The 20,675-nt window shown below is 41.0% G+C and overlaps 1 protein-coding gene across 4 annotated transcripts in view; it reads right to left on the bottom strand.

Moving 5' to 3' along the window:
* Positions 1-5,667: 5,667 nt before the first annotated feature.
* NDFIP2 (Nedd4 family interacting protein 2) overlaps positions 5,668-20,675 on the bottom strand; it is a 102,214-nt gene continuing 87,206 nt past the window's right edge. For 3 of the 4 annotated variants that reach the window (XR_016388658.1, XR_016388657.1, XR_016388655.1), the window contains one exon: positions 5,668-16,914. The gene's annotated coding sequence lies outside the window, so the exon portion shown is untranslated. The remainder of the gene's footprint in view (positions 16,915-20,675) is intronic. The other variant, XR_016388656.1, reaches the window with a different exon arrangement.

A 20,675-nucleotide genomic window follows, 5' to 3' on the forward strand; every position in this document is an offset into this window, starting at 1 on the left:
GGTGGGAGAGCCAACTTCAGGACACTGGTCCACAAGAGACCTCCCAACTGCACGTAATATCAAATGGCGAAAATCTCCCAGAGATCTCCATCTCAACACCAACACCCAGCTTCACTCAACGACCAGCAAGCTACAGTGCTGAACACCCTATGCCAAACAGCTAGCAAGACAGGAACACAACCCCACCCATTAGCAGAGAGGCTGCCTAAAATCATAATAAGTCCACAGACACCCCAAAACACACCACCAGACGTGGACCTGCCCACCAGAAAGACAAGATCCAGCCTCATCCACCAGAACACAGGCACTAGTCCCCTCCACCAGGAAGCCTACAAAACCCACTGAACCAACCTTAGCCACTGGCATCAGACACCAAAAACAATGGGAACTACGAACCTGCACCCTGCAAAAAGGAGACCCCAAACACAGTAAGATAAGCAAAATGAGAAGACAGAAAAACACACAGCAGATGAAGGAGCAAGATAAGAACCCACCAGACCTAACAAATGAACAGAAAATAGGCAGTCTACCTGAAAAAGAATTCAGAATAATGATAGTAAAGATGATCCAAAATCTTGGAAATAGAATAGACAAAATGCAAGAAACATTTAACAAGGACCTAGAAGAACTAAAGATGAAACAAACAATGATGAACAACACAATAAATGAAATGCAAAATACTCTAGATGGGATCAATAGCAGAATAACTGAGGCAGAAGAACAGATAAGTGACCTGGAAGATAAAATAGTGGAAATAACTACTGCAGAGCAGAATAAAGAAAAAAGAATGAAAAGAACTGAGGACAGTCTCAGAGACCTCTGGGACAACATTAAACGCACCAACATTCGAATTACAGGGGTTCCAGAAGAAGAAGAGAAAAAAAAAGGGACTGAGAAAATATTTGAAGAGATCATAGTTGAAAACTTCCCTAATATGGGAAAGAAAATAGTTAATCAAGTCCAGGAAGCACAGAGAGTCCCATACAGGATAAATGCAAGGATAAACACGCCAAGACACATATTAATCAAACTGTCAAAAATTAAATACAAAGAAAACATATTAAAAGCAGCAAGGGAAAAACAACAAATAACACACAAGGGAATCCCCATGAGGTTAACAGCTGATCTTTCAGCAGAAACTCTGCAAGCCATAAGGGACTGGCAGGACATATTTAAAGTGATGAAGGAGAAAAACCTGCAACCAAGATTACTCTACCCAGCAAGGATCTCATTCAGATTTGATGGAGAAATTAAAACCTTTATAGACAAGCAAAAGCTGACAGAGTTCAGCACCACCAAACCAGCTTTACAACAAATGCTAAAGGATCTTCTCTAGGCAAGAAACACAAGAGAAGGAAAAGACCTATAATAATAAACCCAAAACAATTAAGAAAATGGGAATAGGAACATACATATCAATAATTACCTTAAATGTAAATGGATTAAATGCTCCCACCAAAAGACACAGACTGGCTGAATGGATAGAAAAACAAGACCCATAAATATGCTGTCTACAAGAGACCCACTTCAGACCTAGAGACACATACAGACTGAAAGTGAAGGGATGGAAAAAGATATTCCATGCAAATGGAAACCAAAAGAAAGCTGGAGCAGCAATTCTCATATCAGACAAAATAGACTTTAAAATAAAGACTATTAGAAGGGACAAAGAAGGACACTACATAATGATCAAGGGATCGATCCAACAAGAAGACATAACAGTTGTAAATATTTATGCACCCAACATGGGAGCACCTCAATACATAAGGCAAATACGAACAGCCATAAAAGGGGAAATCCACAGTAACACATTCATAGTAGGGGACTTTAACACCCCACTTTCACCAATGGACAGATCATCCAAAATGAATATAAATAAGGAAACACAAGCTTTAAATGATACATTAAACAAGATGGACTTAATTGATATTTATAGGACATTCCATCCAAAAACAACAGAATACACATTTTTCTCAAGTGCTCATGGAACATTCTCCAGGATAGATCATATCTTGGGTCACAAATCAAGTCTTGGTAAATTTAAGAAAATTGAAATTGTATCAAGTATCTTTTCCGACCACAACATTATGAGACTAGATATCAATTACAGGAAAAGATCTGTAAAAAATACAAACACATGGAGGCTAAACAATACACTACTTAATAACGAAGTGATCACTGAAGAAACCAAAGAGGAAATAAAAAAATAGCTAGAAACAAATGACAATGGAGACACGACAACCCAAGACCTATGGGATGCAGCAAAAGCAGTTCTAAGACGGAAGTTTCTAGCAATACAATCCTACCTTAAGAAACAGGAAACATTCGAATAAACAACCTAAACTTGCACCTAAAGCAATTAGAGAAAGAAGAACAAAAAAACCCCAAAGTTAGCAGAAGGAAAGAAATCACAAAGATCAGAACAGAAATAAATGAAGGAAACGATAGCAAAGATCAATAAAACTAAAAGCTGGTTCTTTGAGAAGATAAACAAAATTGATAAACCATTAGCCAGACTCATCAAGAAAAAAAGGGAGAAGACTCAAATCAATAGAATTAGAAATGAAAACAGAGAACTAACAACTGACACTGCAGAAATACAAAAGATCATGAGAGATTATTACAAGCAACTCTATGCCAATAAAATGGACAACCTGGAAGAAATGGACAAATTCTTAGAAATGCACAACCTGCCAAGACTGAATCAGGAAGAAATAGAAAATATAAACAGCCCAATCACAAGCACTGAAATTCAAACTCTGATTAAAAATCTTCCAACAAACAAAAGCCCAGGACCAGATGGCCTCACAGGCGAATTCTATCAAACATTTAGAGAAGAGCTAACACCTATCCTTCTCAAACTCTTCCAAAATATAGCAGAGGGAGGAACACTCCCAAACTCATTCTACGAGGCCACCATCACCCTGATACCAAAACCAGACAAGGATGGCACAAAGAAAGAAAACTACAGGCCAATATCACTGATGAACATAGATGCAAAAATCCTCAACAAAATACTAGCAAACAGAATCCAACAGCACATTAAAAGGATCATACACCATGATCAAGTGGGGTTTATTCCAGGAATACAAGGATTCTTCAATATACGCTAATCAATCAATGTGATACACCATATTAACAAATTGAAGGAGAAAAACCATATGGTCATCTCAATAGATGCAGAGAAATCTTTCAACAAAATTCAACACCCATTTATGATAAAAACCCTCCAGAAAGTAGGCATAGAGGGAACTTTCCTCAACATAATAAAGGCCATATATGACAAACCCACATCCAACATCGTCCTCAGTGGTGAAAAGCTGAAAGCATTTCCACCAAGATCAGGAACAAGACAAGGTTGCCCACTTTCACCACTCTTATTCAACATAGTTTTGGATGTTTTAGCCACAGCAATCAGAGAAGAAAAGGAAATAAAAGGAATCCAAATCAGAAAAGAAGTAAAGCTGTTACTGTTTGCAGATGACATGATACTATACATAGGGAATCCTAAAGATGCTACCAGAAAACTACTAGAGCTAATCAATGAATTTGGTAAAGTAGCAGGATACAAAATTAATGCACAGAAATCTCTGGCATTCCCATACACTAATGATGAAAAATCTGAAAGTGAAATCAAGGAAACACTCCCATTTACCATTGCAACAAAAAGAATAAAATACCTAGGAATAAACCTACCTAAGGAGACAAAAGACCTGTATACAGAAAACTATAAGACACTGATGAAAGAAATTAAAGATGATACAAATAGATGGAGAGATATACCATGTTCTTGGATTGGAAGAATCAACATTGTGAAAATGACTCTACTACCCAAAGCAATCTATAGATTCAATGCAATCCCTATCAAACTACCACTGGTATTTTTCACAGAACTAGAACAAAAACTTTCACAATTTGTATTAAACACAAAAGACCTCAAATAACCAAAGCAATCTTGAGAACGAAGAATGGAGCTGGAGGAATCAGGCTCCCTGACTTCAGACTATACTACAAAGCTACAGTAATCAAGACAGTGTGGTACTGGCACAAAAACAGAAAGATAAATCAATGGAACAGGATAGAAAGCCCAGAGGTAAACCCACGCACATATGGTCACCGTATCTTTGATAAAGGAGGCAGGAATGTACAGTGGAGAAAGGACAGCCTCTTCAATAAGTGGTGCTGGAAGAAAACTGGACAGGTACATGTAAAAGTATGAGATTAGATCACTCCCTAACACCATACACAGAAATAAGCTCAAAATGGATTAAAGACCTAAATGTAAGGCCAGAAACTATCAAACTCTTAGAGGAAAACATAGGCAGAACACTCTATGACATAAATCACAGCAAGATCCTTTTTGACCCACCTCCAAGAGAAATGGAAATAAAAACAAAAATAAACAAATGGGACCTAATGAAACTTCACAGCTTTTGCACAGCAAAGGAAACCATAAACAAGACGAAAAGACAACCCTCAGAATGGGAGAAAATATTTGCAAATGAAGCAACTGACAAAGGATTAATCTCCAAAATTTACAAGCAGCTCATGCAGGTCAATAACAAAAAAACAAACAACCAATCCAAAAATGGGCAGAAGACCTAAATAAACATTCCTCCAAAGAAGATATACAGACTGCCAACAAACACATGAAAGAATGCTCAACATCATTAATCATTAGAGACATGCAAATCAAAACTACAATGAGATATCATCTCACACCAGTCAGAATGGCCATCATCAAAAAATCTAGAAACAATAAATGCTGGAGAGGGTGTGGAGAAAAGGGAACACTCTTGCACTGCTGGTGGGAATGTGAATTGGTTCAGCCACTATGGAGAACAGTATGGAGGTTCCTTAAAAAACTACAAATAGAACTACCATACGACCCAGCAATCCCACTACTGGGCATATACCCTGAGAAAACCATAATTCAAAAAGAGTCATGTACCAAAATGTTCATTGCAGCTCTATTTACAATAGCCAGGAGATGGAAACAACCTAAGTGTCCATCATCGGATGAATGGATAAAGATGTGGTGGGCTTCCCTGGTGGCACAGTGGTTGGGAGTCCGCCTGCCGATACGGGGGATGCGGGTTCGTGCCCCGGTCCGGGAGGATCCCATGTGCCGCGGAGCTACTGGGCCCGGGAGCCATGGCCGCTGAGCCTGCGCGTCCAGAGCCTGTGCTCCGCAACGGGAGAGGCCACAGCAGTGAGGGGCCCGCATACTGCAAAAAAAAAGAAAGAAAAAAGAAAAAGGAAGATGTGGCACATATATACAATGGAATATCACTCAGCCATAAAAATAAACGAAATCGCGTTATTTCTAGTGAGGTGGATGGACCTAGAGTCTGTCATACAGAGTGAAGTAAGTCAGAAAGAGAAAGACAAATACCGTATGCTAACACATATATATGGAATCTAAGAAAAAAACAATGTCATGAAGAACCTAGGGGTAAGACAGGAATAAAGACACAGACCTACTAGAGAATGGACTTGAGGATATGGGGAGGGGGAAGGGTAAGCTGTGACAAAGAGAGTGGCATGGACATATATACACTACCAAACGTAAAATAGATAGCTAGTAGGAAGCAGCCGCATAGCACAGGGAGATCAGCTCGGTGCTTTGTGACCACCTGGAGGGGTGGGATAGGGAGGATGGGAGGGAGGAAGACGCAAGAGGGTAGAGATATGGGAACATATGTATATGTATAACTGATTCACTTTGTTATAAAGCAGAAACTAACACACCATTGTAAAGCAATTATACTCCAATAAAGATGTAAAAAGAAAAAATTTTAAATTAAAAAAATAAAGAGTTTTCCTCCTGAGGTGGTTACCTGCTTAGTGAGAATCACATCAGGTGGGGCACATCTGCCACACTGCTAGGGCTCCTTCTACAGGCAAATATTTCAGAGATGCATCTGGTTCTCAGCCAAAGCAGTCAAGTTCCCTGTTGTTTTTCCTTTCCTCCCATTTGTTTTCAACTTTTACTGAATTAAATAATGATGCACATGAAACCGTGCCCGGAAGTAACTATCTTGGTTCTTGCCTTCAGGCGTTTAGGGAAGGAGTGTGATACAGCAGAAGAGCACTGGATTTGAAGTCAGGGTGTGGGTTCAAGTCCTGGTCTACCACTTACGCTGAACAATCACTTTGCATCATTGCTAGGTCTCAAATTCCTAATGCATGAGATGGGTAATAATAATATAGCATTTTTAGGATAATGAGATTAGGTGTCTGGAAAGCACTTTATAAAATATAAAGCATGTTTCAAATAATAATTATTATGATTGTGAAAGGAATAAGTGAAAACCTTAGGCAAAGGATTAAATCGGTTCCATATAACAATCATTTAGCATCCCTCATTTAGAAGAGAAATAATTTCCCTTAAGTCTTTCCTTGTTTGCCAAATCTATCAGATCCTACATCCCTGTCTAAAATTTAACGTGGTTACCCTTATTCCCAACCCTGTAAAATTTGTCATCTAAACACAAAGCAAGTATGTCATTGTTGAGATATTCCTTTTCCCAGTGAACTCTTAGAAGGAAGATATGATGTAAAAAGCAAAGGGAAGGCAGCTAGTAGGCATTCGCTCATTTATTCATTCCGCAGGTGTGTACTGAGAACCTGCCATGTGTCTTGAGAGCCTGCCGGGTGGCCAGGGCTATGTGAGGAACTGTGGTGAAGTACCAACCAGGACGAGCGGGGGAAAAGTGATAAATGTTACAACTAGGAAAGATGGCGATCATGAGCAGGAAACCTCACGGAGTCAAAAACTATAGAAGTGGGCTTCCCTGGTGGCGCAGTGGTTGAGAGTCCGCCTGCCGATGCAGGGGACACGGGTTCGTGCCCCGGTCCGGGAAGATCCCACATGCCACGGAGCGGCTGGGCCCGTGCGCTGAGCCTGCGCGTCCGGAGCCTGTGCTCCGCAACAGGAGAGGCCACAACAGTGAGAGGCCCGCGCACCGCAAAAAAAAAAAAAAAAACAAAACTATAGAAGTGAAGCTTGAATTCACCGTCCAAATGGGGCTGGGCAGGATTGGGGCCCAGGCATGGAGAACAGGAAGGTCTGGGTGAGAGAGAGTACGGTTCGTTAGAATAGCTGAAAGAAACTGAGCATACCTGGAGTGTGTGAGAGGGAAAGTGGTAAGAGAAGAGGCTGGAAGGGTAAACAGGAACCCTAAACCTTGGAACCCCTGTCAAGGGATTTGGATGGTATCCTAGGGGCATTGGGAAATCATTAGAAGATTTCAAACAAGAGTGGGAACCTCAGATTTCTAGGGTTTTTTTTTTTGTGGGTTTTGCTCTGTTTGGTTGCAATTTGGAGCATGCTTTTGAGAGGAGAAGGAACGAGGCGAGGAAACTGGTTGTAATACTCCAGGGTGAAAATGCTTGTGATCTAGTCTTGTGACAAATGGAATCAGAGAAAGGAAGGGAGCATTCTTCCTAAAACTCAAATCTGATGATGTCACTCCCACACTTGAAACTCTTCAAACTTTTCCCATTGTGCTTGGGATAAAATTTCAAAAACTCTTAAGACAGCTTAAAGGGCCCTTCACGTTCTGGAACCCCCTTCCTCCCCGCTTACACACCGACCCTCTCTGCTCCTTGTATGTACTAAGCTCTTTGGACCTTGAGGTCTATTACACATAAGCCGCCTAGAAACTTCATAATCTGTTTGGTTTACTGAGGAATAAATGAATGAAGTGAATGATTTAAGAGATATGTATCAGTTAGGCTTGTAATTGATAAAACTCGGAGGGGACAAGGACATCAAGGATGAAACAGACGTTTCTGGCTTGAGCAACTTGTTGGTTTAGGGAACCTCTGAAGAAGAGGCAGAGAAGATCGTTCAGTTTGGCTTATATTGAGCTTGATATGGCTGCAAGTTATCCAAGAGGCGATCCTAAACAGGCTATTGGACCTCAGTACTTAACATACACCTGATTCTGTGCCAGGCACTTTCACACCTATTATCTCCTGTAATTAACTAAAGCCAAATGTAGGTGAAAAACAATTAACTATATGATCTAATTTTAAAACAGGCGCTGCACTAATTATGTTAATCCAGACTATGAGTAGCCCACATCTATTCATCTGGGGAAATGAGAAATTTATCCCTGGAGGAGTTTTAAACTATTGATTTCAATCACTTCCTTTCCAAAGTATCCCTATGGCACAATTATGGGAAGACTTAAAAAACAAAAACAAGCGTAGATGGGTTGGCGAATAATTTTATTCCCATGGAGCCATTTTAGCCTGTCCCAGTCTTTTGCATGAGTAATCATGGGGCCCAGCTCATTTTAAATAAGCACAACAGAGGTAAAGAGGAAAATGCCCTACCACCTTCAGCTCAGCCAACATTCTGCATTCCATATCACCGTCAACACCAGTCCCTGCAAGGGTTCTCCCTTCCTACTTTTGACAAAGTATTAAAATCCAGACCTGTGAAATATTTCTTCTACCTGGTTTATATATTTTATGTATGTTTGTTTCATCTCCAGGTGCAACATTAGCATTCCAGAATCCATTTCCATTGCATCCTTCAAACCTGCGGACTCTAAGTTCCCCAGCAATAGAACCAAGCTCCTTGCTCCATAATATTTTAAAACAATGTTTCTCAAAATATGATCTATAGCTCAGCACACTGGAATCAACAGGGCTGATCTCTTAAAACACAGACTTGGGTCCTTACCCCCAGATCTACTAAATCATCATTTCTCAAGACAGAACCCAGGAATCTGCATTTGTAAAAAGCTACCCAGGTGCCATATATTCACACTAAAGTTTAAGAATTCGGATAATTTTTCTTAAGTAAGGTAGACAATTCTCACTACACATCTTGCTATCAGAAATAGTTATGCCTTCTCACAGAGAAGTAACATACCAGAACAATAAATACATTCAATAAGTTAATAAAAATTTGAATCCACAAGTAAAAACAAGAGACTGTTTTATCACTGTGAATTGGACTCCTTGAAAGAAAATTTTAGAAGATTTTACCCACCTACTGCTGCCACTAGAATAATTGCTGGAGAACAAATATTTTACACAGAACTACTAAATACCAGGTAAATGTTCACTGATTACAAAAAAGTAAGCTAATTAAAGGGGGTACTTTATTTATTTTTTTAATTTTATTTCATTTTTTTTATACAGCACGTTCTTATTAGTTATCTATTTTATACGTATTGGTGTATATATGTCAATCCCAATCTCCCAATTCATCCCACTAAAGCGGGTACTTTATAATTAAGGTATCTTATTGAGAGTAGGGAAGATTCACGTTACAGAGTAATTCCTGTGTTATGAGGGTTTTGTTTTTAGATTCTGTTTTGTTTTGTGCATATTTGTTTGGTTTTTGGTAAGTGCTTTTCAAATACGTTTTCTGAAAGGAATGGCAGAATTGACTCACTGAATTAAACCCTCAACTATTGCCCACAAACCTTCATTCAATGTCTGTATCTTTCCCATAGAAAGATTGTGTGCGTGTGTGTTTATATATATATTTAATACTCAACCTAAATACAGATATTTCAGTGTGTTTAAAACTCTTGTTTTCCGAGACAAATAAATACTGTTATTTGAGAGATGCTGGACAGAGATATGTGAGACTTAATCTCTGCGTTTCTCTGCATTTTTTAAATTTGAAAAAGAGAAGACAAAATCACTTTTGTGAACATTTTCATTCACAAAGCTGCAGTCTTTCTTTTATTATTCAGATACTGAAAGGTTAATTTTTAAGTACTTTTCGTTTGCAAAATAAATAGAAAATTCTATTATCCATCAATTAAACATAGGTAAGAAGTAACAGACTTTGAACAGAGGAGAGATACATATTATGCATGCAAGGAAAATTAAAACTCGAGATGCTGCCGGGGTGCGGGGCACGTGCTTTGATGTACAAAAGAACCATTGTTCGTGTGGGACAAAACCTCCCCAGTATGGAACAGAGATAAAAAGGCGGGAGTTTCTAGCAGATCAAGGTCAACTGAGATCTATGAATAACATAAATGCTATTAATCTAGTACCGAATGAATCACGGGAGTTCAGCAGGGTATGGTTATGTGGCAGAGTTCGTGGCAGGAGTGTTTTATGTCACTTTTGTATTAGATAATGAGCATATTCATCCAGATTCCTAAATACCATCCAAACTGGCACAGAAGAAGCCTTAAGGAGCTTGAGAGAACAAATCAAAGAACTAGATCTGAAGCTCAGAAAGGTAATAGGGATGTTCAAACAGTGCGGCAAGTTATGTTTGCAGGCATCCGTACAATCTCACCCTGCAGGAAATAGCGTGAGAAAGGATTTCTTAGTTGGATGGCTAGCAGCTTATTATGTATAATGTTGCCTCCCTCATTATGTCCTAGTTTAATACTTAGAAATGATGCAGACAGTAATACCTTAAAAGACTGGATGCTGGAAAACATGGAATTCTTTTCCTCTGATGACTAATTTAAAATACAAAATGAGCTACTTCCTTCTTCGGGGAAACATTATAAACTCAGTAAGTATCATTCTGTTTTTTTCAGATTAGAATCTACCTAAACGCTTGGGATTCCTTTCATCTAAGTCTTATTGAAATATATATTTATTATATATATATATATATATATGTTTATTTACATTCCACATCCATTTATATTTTTTAGTCTTTATTGGAGCATAGTTGATTTACAATGTTGTGTTAGTTTCTGCTGTACAGCAACGTGAATGAGCCACACATACACATATATCCACTCTTACTTAGACTCTCTTCCCATATAGGTTATCAGAGTATTGAGTAGAGTTCCCTGTGCTACACAGTAGGTCCTTACTAGTTACCTATTTACATATAGTAGTGTGCATATGTCATATATATGTGTATACATATACATATATATATAGTAGTTTGTATATGTCAGTGTGTATACGTATATTTTAAAAGCACAATTAAAGGAGTTGAAAAAAGGAAAAAAAGAGTTGAAAAGGAAGGAGAACTGGGCAGAAAACAGAGGACTTGTAACTGGTGCTAGTAAACTAATCCAACAGAAAATAGGAAGGAAACAAAAGAAAGAGAAATAAGAATAAAAGAAAGTAAAAGTAAGGAAATAATATAAAGATGAATTTTTTTAAAGTAGACTGCAAAGTAGTACGCCTTTCACTAAGGGACTGCATTTCCATCTACCCAATGGAGCATAAAACCTTATAGAAATACATTAAAAACTCACAAAAAGCAAGCACCATAGAAGATTGGCCCATGATGACATCTTAATTTGAACACAGCTGGCCACATGTACTGAGCTCCTACCACTTAGACCCTGTTTCCACTTTATTCATTCTTTTATTCAATAAATATTAAATGCCTTGAATTGGGCATTGAGGATACTGCGGTGAACGAGACATACATAATTCCTGCCTCATAAAGCTTGTTGCTTTAAGATTGATTTCGGTGGTTAAAGAGGGTTGAATAGTGTTCTCCAAAAATTCACATCTATCCAGAATCTCAGAATGTGACCAACTGGAAATAGGGTCTTTGTTAGGATTTTGAGATTAAGTCAACCTGGATTCAGAGTGGGCCCTAAGTCCAAGGACTGGTGTCCTTACAAGAGGAGCAGATGTAGAGACACAGAGAAGGTGGCAGAGGGAAGGTGGGGGCAGAGATTGAAGTGATGCATCCACAAGGCAGGGAAAGTCGAGAACTGCCAGCCGCCCCCAGGAGCTAAGAGGGCAGCACAGGATGGTTCTCCCTCTGCTTGCAGAAGGAACCAGCCCTGCTGACTCCTTGATTTCAGACTTCCTGGCCTCTAGAACTGTGAGAGAATGAATTTTTGTTGTTTTAAGCCACCCAATCTGTGGTCATTTGTGATGGTAGCCCTAAGAAACTCAGATAGTGATGCACAGAATTAATGCAGACGTCAAAACCCAGACTACAGTACCACTGAACATGTGAGCAGCCAGAGGAAACAAAAATGCAGACATCAACAAAATCCTTAATAAAGGAACCAAAGAATGAAGGTGGGCTCGCCAACAGAAGGGACTTTAAGATCATCTAGCATCATCCTATTCATTTTAGAGCTGAAGAAACTGAAGGGATCTGTCCTTTGGCTTCCTTTCTCCTTCGTCTCAAGTGAGATGTAGATGGTCTCTTCTGTGTCAGGCAGGAAAACTCTGGCTGGCTGACACCCCGAATGATTCAGCTGGATTCCCAGGGAGTGGGAAGTTCTCACCAGTAAGATGGTAACTATAAAATGCTTTTATTCTAGAGCACTTAACCTGTAGGTCACAATGGGAGAAGCAAGAAATATGGACTCCCTGTCCTTTAGAAACACATCCACAGTCCCAAATATGAGACCTGTTACATTTAAGCTATAAGTCAAACAAGTATATTTTTGGTTCCTTGGGTTAAAACTAAAGGCTTAAAACAAGGCAGAAGGAAGGGAAAGTGTAGAATATTTCCACCAGTGGCATTTAAAACGAGGGCAGGATGTTGCTATCTGGCTGATAGCAGACCAGTTCTATCAAACCAGAAAAGCCGGACAACACACACACACACACACACACACACACATACACACACAGCCTATTTAATTATGTTGAAGGACTACGAAAGTAGCCAAAAGCTTGAGGGGGTCAAGATCCTTGGCAGAAGGAAAGTTAATTGAGAAGCCGGAGAGAAAGTGGCTGCTGAGATGCAAAGAAACTGAGCACAACCGTGAACGGTCTCATGGGACAGGAGAGTCAACAACGGGAGCTCAAGACCATCAGGAGACCCAAGGTGTGAGGAACCAAGATCCTAGAGAGAAGGGAAACACAGGAAAATAAGCCGCTTTTGCTCTTGAGACACTCATCCATTCGTCTGTAGAGCAGTCCAAGAGATGAGGAAGTAGATCCAAAAGGTGCTTTGCTAAGCGGCTGAAACACTGAGCAGAGCTATTGGCAGCCTTACTGCACTGGGAGATCAAAAAAAAAAAAAAAAGAGTATGGGGGCTGCCAACGTGGAGGTGCCCAGGCAAACATTTCAGGGTTTCAAGTGAGATTTCCTACACCTTCAAGTAAGGGCAAACCCCAAGTAGAGACGCCTTAAAGATTGGAACTCGGCCCCAAGTCAGCTTGTTTCCTAATTGGTTTAAGGTGATCTGCTTGTCTACTACCTGCCTTCCAGAATCTAAAGAAATTCTCTCTGAAGAAAGAGAACATCTTTGAGCCTTTCTACAGTTTTTCACATGTGAGGTCCAGCCTTCCCTGGAAGGTGAGCAGACACACTCGAGAGAGAGAACTAGAAGGAAAGAAACCATCATGGAACCAGACCCAGTTATGATTCGGATATGGAAAGGATCAGACCCAAACTTTAAAACCAGAGCAGATTTGCACATCCCTTTACCACAGACAGTCCACAAAGCATCACAGACAAACTTGTAGTGCATGAAACTAGAATGGGACCTAGCTAAGCATCTTGGTGACTCAGAAACTTCTCTTCTGAAGGCTGTTGTCCTGAGGGAGAAGAGGGAACACTGAACCATTGGGAACCATTGCCCCAGAGGCTCAGTCCTGTACCCCCTTAGTGGCTGAAGCCAGTATTTCCCCAAATACTGCCAACCTGGCAGTCTGCATAAGGGATATGCAGACCAAGTCCTGGAACAGGGATATCCTTGAGGTAACAGCTTCTGGGACCAAGACAAGCAGGCAGAAAGGAAAGTGAGGGGGCCCCTGGCTTTCCCCACTGGCAGCATCAGAAAGGCTCCGAACGGAGAGAGGAGCTCTGATGCTGACAGGTGCCAACCTGGGAGGGAACCACTGGCTCCACGGTACCAGGACAGGCGACGGGCTTTGCTCTGGTCACTCACGTCTGTGGTCTGGGTGTCTTTGCATGCTAAAAACCAAGGACGGGGCTTTTGCCCTCTCTCTCCCTTCCCCTAATGACTTTTAGTGGTGAAGCAGTTAAGGCAGTATTCCTCCTCTTGGCTGGGACTTTGCATTTTTTACTGGCACCGTCTTATCCCCAGAGACAATAGCAGATTGTGCGCCGTGTTCGCAGAGGGATCTTGTCCTGGCAGGCAGGCTTCCAGTCAACACACTTAACATCCTCTGCAGAGACCGTGCCGCGTGCCTTGTTCCAACCTGACTTTCAAGTGTCTTTTATAAAGACAATCATCCTAATCACAACGGGCAACTGCGTGAGGAACTTGCACAGATCTGAAACCAAAAATATTCCTAAGAAAGTCTGAGGGAGAAGCAAAGAGAGAGAGAGGATGCCCCAAAGGGTAGTAGGGAAGGTGGCCTCGACTGAAATCCTGGGACCAAAATGCTCCTGACCTCCTGCCTGTTCCCTGATTAGAAAAAGCCCTTCTCTTCCTCATACCTCTGACCTGGTTAACAGCCCTAAACAGCTTTCTGTTGGGTAATTTTAACCACAGCCATCACCCAGGTGAGGAGCTTTCCTGGCAGAAAGGTTAGAAATTTCAAGATACGCAGAACTGCCAACCAGGGCCCGAAGGTCTGTGTCCCCGACCGGCAGCCACGCCCTGAAACCACAGTTCCTCCCCAACAGCCAGGGGGAAAGCACCCCACAGGTCACCCCCAGGAAAGGCTCTCTCGGCCGACGAGAAATATGAACTAAGAGAAACAATGACTAAAGCCCTCGTATAGTCACAGTTCATAAAGCACAAAGCATTCTGGACTTCCATATTTCAAAAACTTATGTGAAGAAGACAGATTTTAAACATAAGGAGACAAATTCATCAAGGTAAAGCAGCTTGCCAGAGGTCACGTGGCTGGAAGATGACAAAGCTGGTTATTCAAATAAACTTTCTGGGGGAGAAAAGACAAATCCATCACACAGAAAAATTCCCAAATAATTTACGGAGATGCTCTGCCCTCAAGGAGGTGGTACATAACTGCCCACTCCATACGTGTGGGCTGAGCACAATGATGACCTTCCAGGAGGACGGTGTGGGATCGTGAGGGTAAGTTCACTGTGGAGAAACCTGACACAACCTCCGCCATCAGGTGGTCAATGGCAACATCAACACTGATAAGTCACAAGGATTGGATGTGATGAGAATGGCACTTTACCTCTGTGGTCTGCCTCCCAAAAACCCATCAACCCAGTCCAATCGTGAGAAAAACAGCAGAGAAATTCCAACTGAGGGACATTCTACAAACACCTGACCATTCTACAAACACCTGACCAAACACCTGACCAGCACCTTCTCAAAACTGTCGAGGTCAGCAAAGACATGGAACGTCTAAGAAAGTGTCTCAGCCTAGAGGAGCCTAAGGAGACATGATGATTAAGTGTACTGTGGTATTCTAGACAAAATCTAGACGGGAAAAGGTCATGAGGTGAAAACTAAGGAAATCTGAATAAATTATGGACTTCAGTTAATGATAATGTATCAATAGTGGTGCATGAATGGTAACAAATATACCATGCTAATGTAAGATGTTAATAATAGGAGAAACTGTGTGCCAGGTAGATAAGAAAGCTCAGTAGTATCGTCTCAATTTTTCTATAAATCTAAAACTGTTCAAAAATTAAAATTTCACTTGACTAAAATGCCCGAATATCTCTGCCTAACATCTTTCTATAACAGCACACAGTTCTGTCTCTTATTAAGCAAGCATTTTCTTGGTATGTAACTCAGTTAATTAAGTCTAGCTCCCTGACCAGACACTAGATTCTGAGAAAGCAGGGACCACGCCTGGTTTTGCTGAGCATTTGACCCCTACCACTTTGCACAGTGGCTGGCCCCTAGAAGGTGCTCAATAATGCTGAATGAATGAAACTAGTTCCAAGGGTGTTTAGAACAGCTTTCTCTAAACACATTAAATTCAAACATTCAAAGCTAGGGCAGAAAGGATGCTAAAATATTTAAAGTAGCAAAACAAGAAAACAGGATCTCAGCACTGATTTTAATTAAGGTATTAATTCTGATGGTGGGGATTAACATGGACATTTAAGAACAAAGCACAAAAATATCAAAACACTTAACACACACACACACACACACACACACACACGCAAAGAGCAAAGCACAAACCATATGATCCAGCAATCCCATTCCTGGGCATACATCCTGAATAGATGAAAACTCTAATTCAAAAAGATACATGCACCCCAATGTTCATAGCAGCACTGTTCACCTCAGCCAAGACACAGAGACAGCCCAAGTGCCTATTGATAGATGATTGGTTTAGGATGTGGTGTATATATATATACATATATATAATGGAATATTACTCAGTCATAAAAAAGCATGAAATATTGCCATTTGCAGCAACATAGATGGACCTAGAGAATATCATACTAAGTGAAGTCAGACAGAGAAAGACAAATATCATATGATATCACTTATATGTGGAATCTAAAAAATAGTACAAACAAATCTATATACAAAACAGAAGTAGATTCACAGAAATAGAAAACAAACTTATGGTTACCAAAGGAAAAAGGGAGGGGGAGAGGGATAAACCAGGAGTATGGGATTACCAAATTCAAATTACTGTACACAAAGTAGATAAGCAACAAGGATTTATACAGGGAACTATATTCAATATCTTATAATAACCTATAATGGAAAATAATCTGAAAAAATATATATATGTATAACTGAATCACTTTGCTGTATACCTGAAACGAATACAATATTGTCAATCAACGATATTTCAATAAAAAATAAAAAATTTTAAAAAGAGCAAAGCACAAACTAGAGCAAGGTTACAAGCATGAGTTGGAACCCACATTACAAAGAAGAGGAATCAAAGAGTCAATGAACTTCGAGATACATACAAACAATCTGGTATCACATTAAAAGTCAGTGGGATCCATGTGTACTCACAGAAATACAGCATTTGTAGGCCTGAAAGTTATCCTTTCACTTTCTTGGCTTCTTGGCTTTATTCAAAATTCTTTGTACAGTCTGAGTTTCCCTACAGAAAGAAGACAAAATATTTAAATGGTTACAGAATAGATAATCACCCCATGAAGAAAAGTTAAGAAGTTGAGAAAGGTTATCCAGAAAAGGAAAAAGCTAATAAGTGATCAATAAAAACTACTTAATATGTAACAAGTGTCTGTAAGGAGAGACCTGACTACTTTTGTGGCTTCACAGAAACCACATAAAAGAAAAATTAGCTTAAATTGCCATGAGGCTTTTTCAGCAGAAACTTCCTCTCATATCTTGGATAGCTTTAAAATTAGAATGGCCAGCCATCTGGTTGACATGGCCCTACCAAGAAAGAAGGGTGGTCTTCAGGAAAGTCTTTTAGATCCTTATCAATCTATGATTCTATTATTTGACTCTGTCTTGACTCTGCACATATATAAAATGATGGCCACAAGGCCTTCTTCCATCACCAGCCAGACCACAATCTTCACGTGGGCAGAAACCATTTCTGTTTTGTTCACCTCTCTCCTCAGCACCCAACCTTAGTGCCTGGCTTTTTGGTGTTCAATCAACACTTGTTGAACACGCACATTAATAAGTAAATCAACATTGAATCATGAAGAAGATGGCCAATTATTTTCTGCTTTTTTAGACTTATGAGAACTCAAACTAGAAGAACAAGAGCAAACGAATGTTGCTATCGTTAATTTCTATTCAATCATCTAAAAGAACTTAAGTAGATATTCTACAGAAAAGCCTAGGAAAAGGCATTAACACAGGGCCTGAGCCACTATAGTCACTATGGTAAATGTAATTTACAAAGATGGCCACGTTTAATGTATAACCCATCCCACTCTTCTTACAAAGTGACACTGACACACCTCCATTAGGGTCCACATTCCCTTTCCTTGAACCCAGGCACACCTTGTAACTGTCCTAAATGTTACAAAAATGAGGCAATGTTATTTCTGAGTCTAAGTTATACAAGGCAATATATGGCTTTCTCTTTCCTTTAGAATGTTTACCCTTGTAACCCAGCTACCATGTTGGGGAGAGGCCTAGGCCACATGGAAAGGCCACAGGTGGTGACCCAACATCAAGCACTAGACATGTGAGTGAATGAGACTTCAGAAGATTCCAGCCCCCAGCCTTCAAGCCTTCCCACTGGGGCCCCAGTCACCATGGAGCCATCTCTCCTATGCTATGCCTGAATTTTGGACACACCAAAATCATAAAAGTTAATATATGATTATTTTTATCTTAAACAACTGAGTTTCAGGTAATTTGTTACACAGCAAGATACGTAATATAGGGATTACTCGATGTTAGTTCAATTAGTTTAACTGGCTTGAATATCCCCAGGTCAGCTGAACAAATTTGCTGAACGCCTACTCTTATATGTCTGGCACAGTTTTAGGCGCTAGGAATACACACACTTGAGTCAGGCCCCTCCCTTCTACTAGCTTCCTGTAAGGGGAATAAACACAAAGTAAAAAGTTAATCTCAGCATAATATGATCTGTCTTTCTATTACTAGTGGATCCTTCCAGGCTCAAACTTGGATCCTGAAATGGGGAGCTGGTGACCCCTGTGGGCACCTCTTAAACTGATTGGCATGTGATCTCCTGGCTTTTCTTGTGATGGCGGGGACAAGAAAAGTAGCTAAAGAAGGAGGTGGAGGTTATATTTACAGTGGGCTGGGGCTCCTGAGGAGAGGGAGAGGTACAGAATAAGGACAGGCATCGTTTACACAACCCAGGCCTGATTCTGAGTCTCTTTGAGAGGGGAGTCAATTGAGAAGTGAAGAGAGTTAAGCTTTTGAAAGATCTTGTGACACCCTCAGTGCAGTCAGGGCTGTTTCAGGGGCCCAAGTGGTAAAGGCAGAGTCTGCAAGACGTCAATACTGTGTTACCGCGTTGGTTATTTCTTATTAAGTTAATACATTCATGGTCTGGGGTTTTTTTTAACTGTGATAAAATATATATACCATAAAATGTACCATTTTGGACATTTTGAAGAGTACAGTTCAATGGCATTAAGTATATTCACAGTATTGTGCAACCATCACCACCATTTGTCTCCAGAACTTCTTCACCATCCCAAACTCAAACTGAAGCTCCACATCCATGATAACTCCCCGCTCTCCCTCCTGCCAGCCCCTGGTAGCTTCCTTTCTACCTTCTGGCTCTACAAACTTGACCATCCTAGGTACTGGTTCACAAACTCAGGAGCATCCCAGTGAAATCTGAGACCGGCGCCTTACATGGAGGTGCACGGAGGGACCGAGAAAGAGGCAGCTCACTCCAGGGTGGTAGGTGGCAGTTTTAACAAGCAGGGGAACTTACTTATGAGGCTTGTCTTTAGGGGCCGCACGATGAGTGTCTGTCTGCCCTGCCCGCCAGCATCTTAACTGTTTATACAGACGCCTTAAGGGGGTTCAGTCACGTATGCATCCAGATGGTCTCAACAACACACTGCTCCCTCCAGCCTGCGTCCTTGAAAATGTCTCCTAGTGTGGGAATGGTGAGTGAAATATACATTCACAGAACGGGGGGGGCGGGTAAGGAGCCTCCCATTGCCCGGGTCCAGTTCACGGGTGAACCAGCGGTCACATTCTCGCGATGACCTCCTCCAACCCGCTACCCCTCACAACCTGCTCTTACAATTTTACAGGCCTCTCGTTTTTTGCAGTGTGCCCTGAGCGGTCAGCAAGGGGTGTCACTAGCATGGAGGTAGTTCATTCGGTGGCCCTCTGGCTGCACTGGAGGCCAATAGCACAGCAATGATATAGGCACGTGCAAGAGAAAAGACAGATTAAGAAAATGATTCCCAAAATAAGTAAGAATTTTTCCGTTAAGAGTTCCATCATCCAAACTTTTGATTTTTTAAGTCCCCTAGGCCAGGGGTCAGATCATTCAGAGTGTTCACTAGTGTCCTCGTGTGATTTAATAAAGATGACACATGAGCAGACTCATCAGGTATGAACACACAACAGTCTGTTTGGATAATGACACAGGTGCCTCCTGCGAGGCAGTAATAATGTCCAAGGCCATCCTGTTTTGGAGGACAGCTTTTCTCATTAGAGATTTCAGTATTCAGTAATGACAGGCTTTGCCAAGTATTACTTAAGCCTTGTTCCAGGCCAATGGAAGGGACAAAGATGGTGGCCAAATGATTGTACCAGTGGAAAAGGGAACATGCGCACCTGGCCTTGAGGAGAGGGGGGTTGGCAATGTCTGTTACTATGGGGTGGATTCTCTCCTGCACCCAGGGCACAGCTGCCCAATCTCCCAGGTGGCAGCCGCAGCCACAGATGTGTACCATGTAACCGCTGGGTCCCACTGGGGGTGACCCAATAAATACATGGGCGTGAGCGGTGCAACAAGTCAATGCCACACCAGTCACTATCCTTTAATGTGACAGAATGACTGCACAGTTCCAGTGATATCCATCCCTTATTCCTGGTACAATTTTGTTGGCTCTATTTAAAGTGATTTTTCTATTCCCAACATAGGGGTGCCCACGTGCTCAAATGTCTATTACCTGAGTGAGTGACATGAACCCACCTCAAGTCTGAGTATAGTTACCCATCCGTCTGGTGATGGAATTTTTAGGGCCCTGTCGGTCAGTAGGTTGATGCTTGCCTGTGTAGTTTAACTGACAGAAAAAGAACAACCATGCATATTGATAGCGTGTGTCATAGGCCAGGTGTCCGGATCAGTATGGGTGATATCAGACGAATTAAGAGCGCTAGTGCTAGCTTGTTCTTCCTTAATGTACTGCTTTAGGGCCTTCCAATCCCCTT

Source organism: Delphinapterus leucas, chromosome 18 (assembly GCF_059928025.1).
Source record: "Delphinapterus leucas isolate spDelLeu-1000000601 "Yukka" chromosome 18, BTC_Dleu_Yukka2, whole genome shotgun sequence".
Classification (NCBI taxonomy): Eukaryota; Metazoa; Chordata; class Mammalia; order Artiodactyla; family Monodontidae; genus Delphinapterus; species Delphinapterus leucas.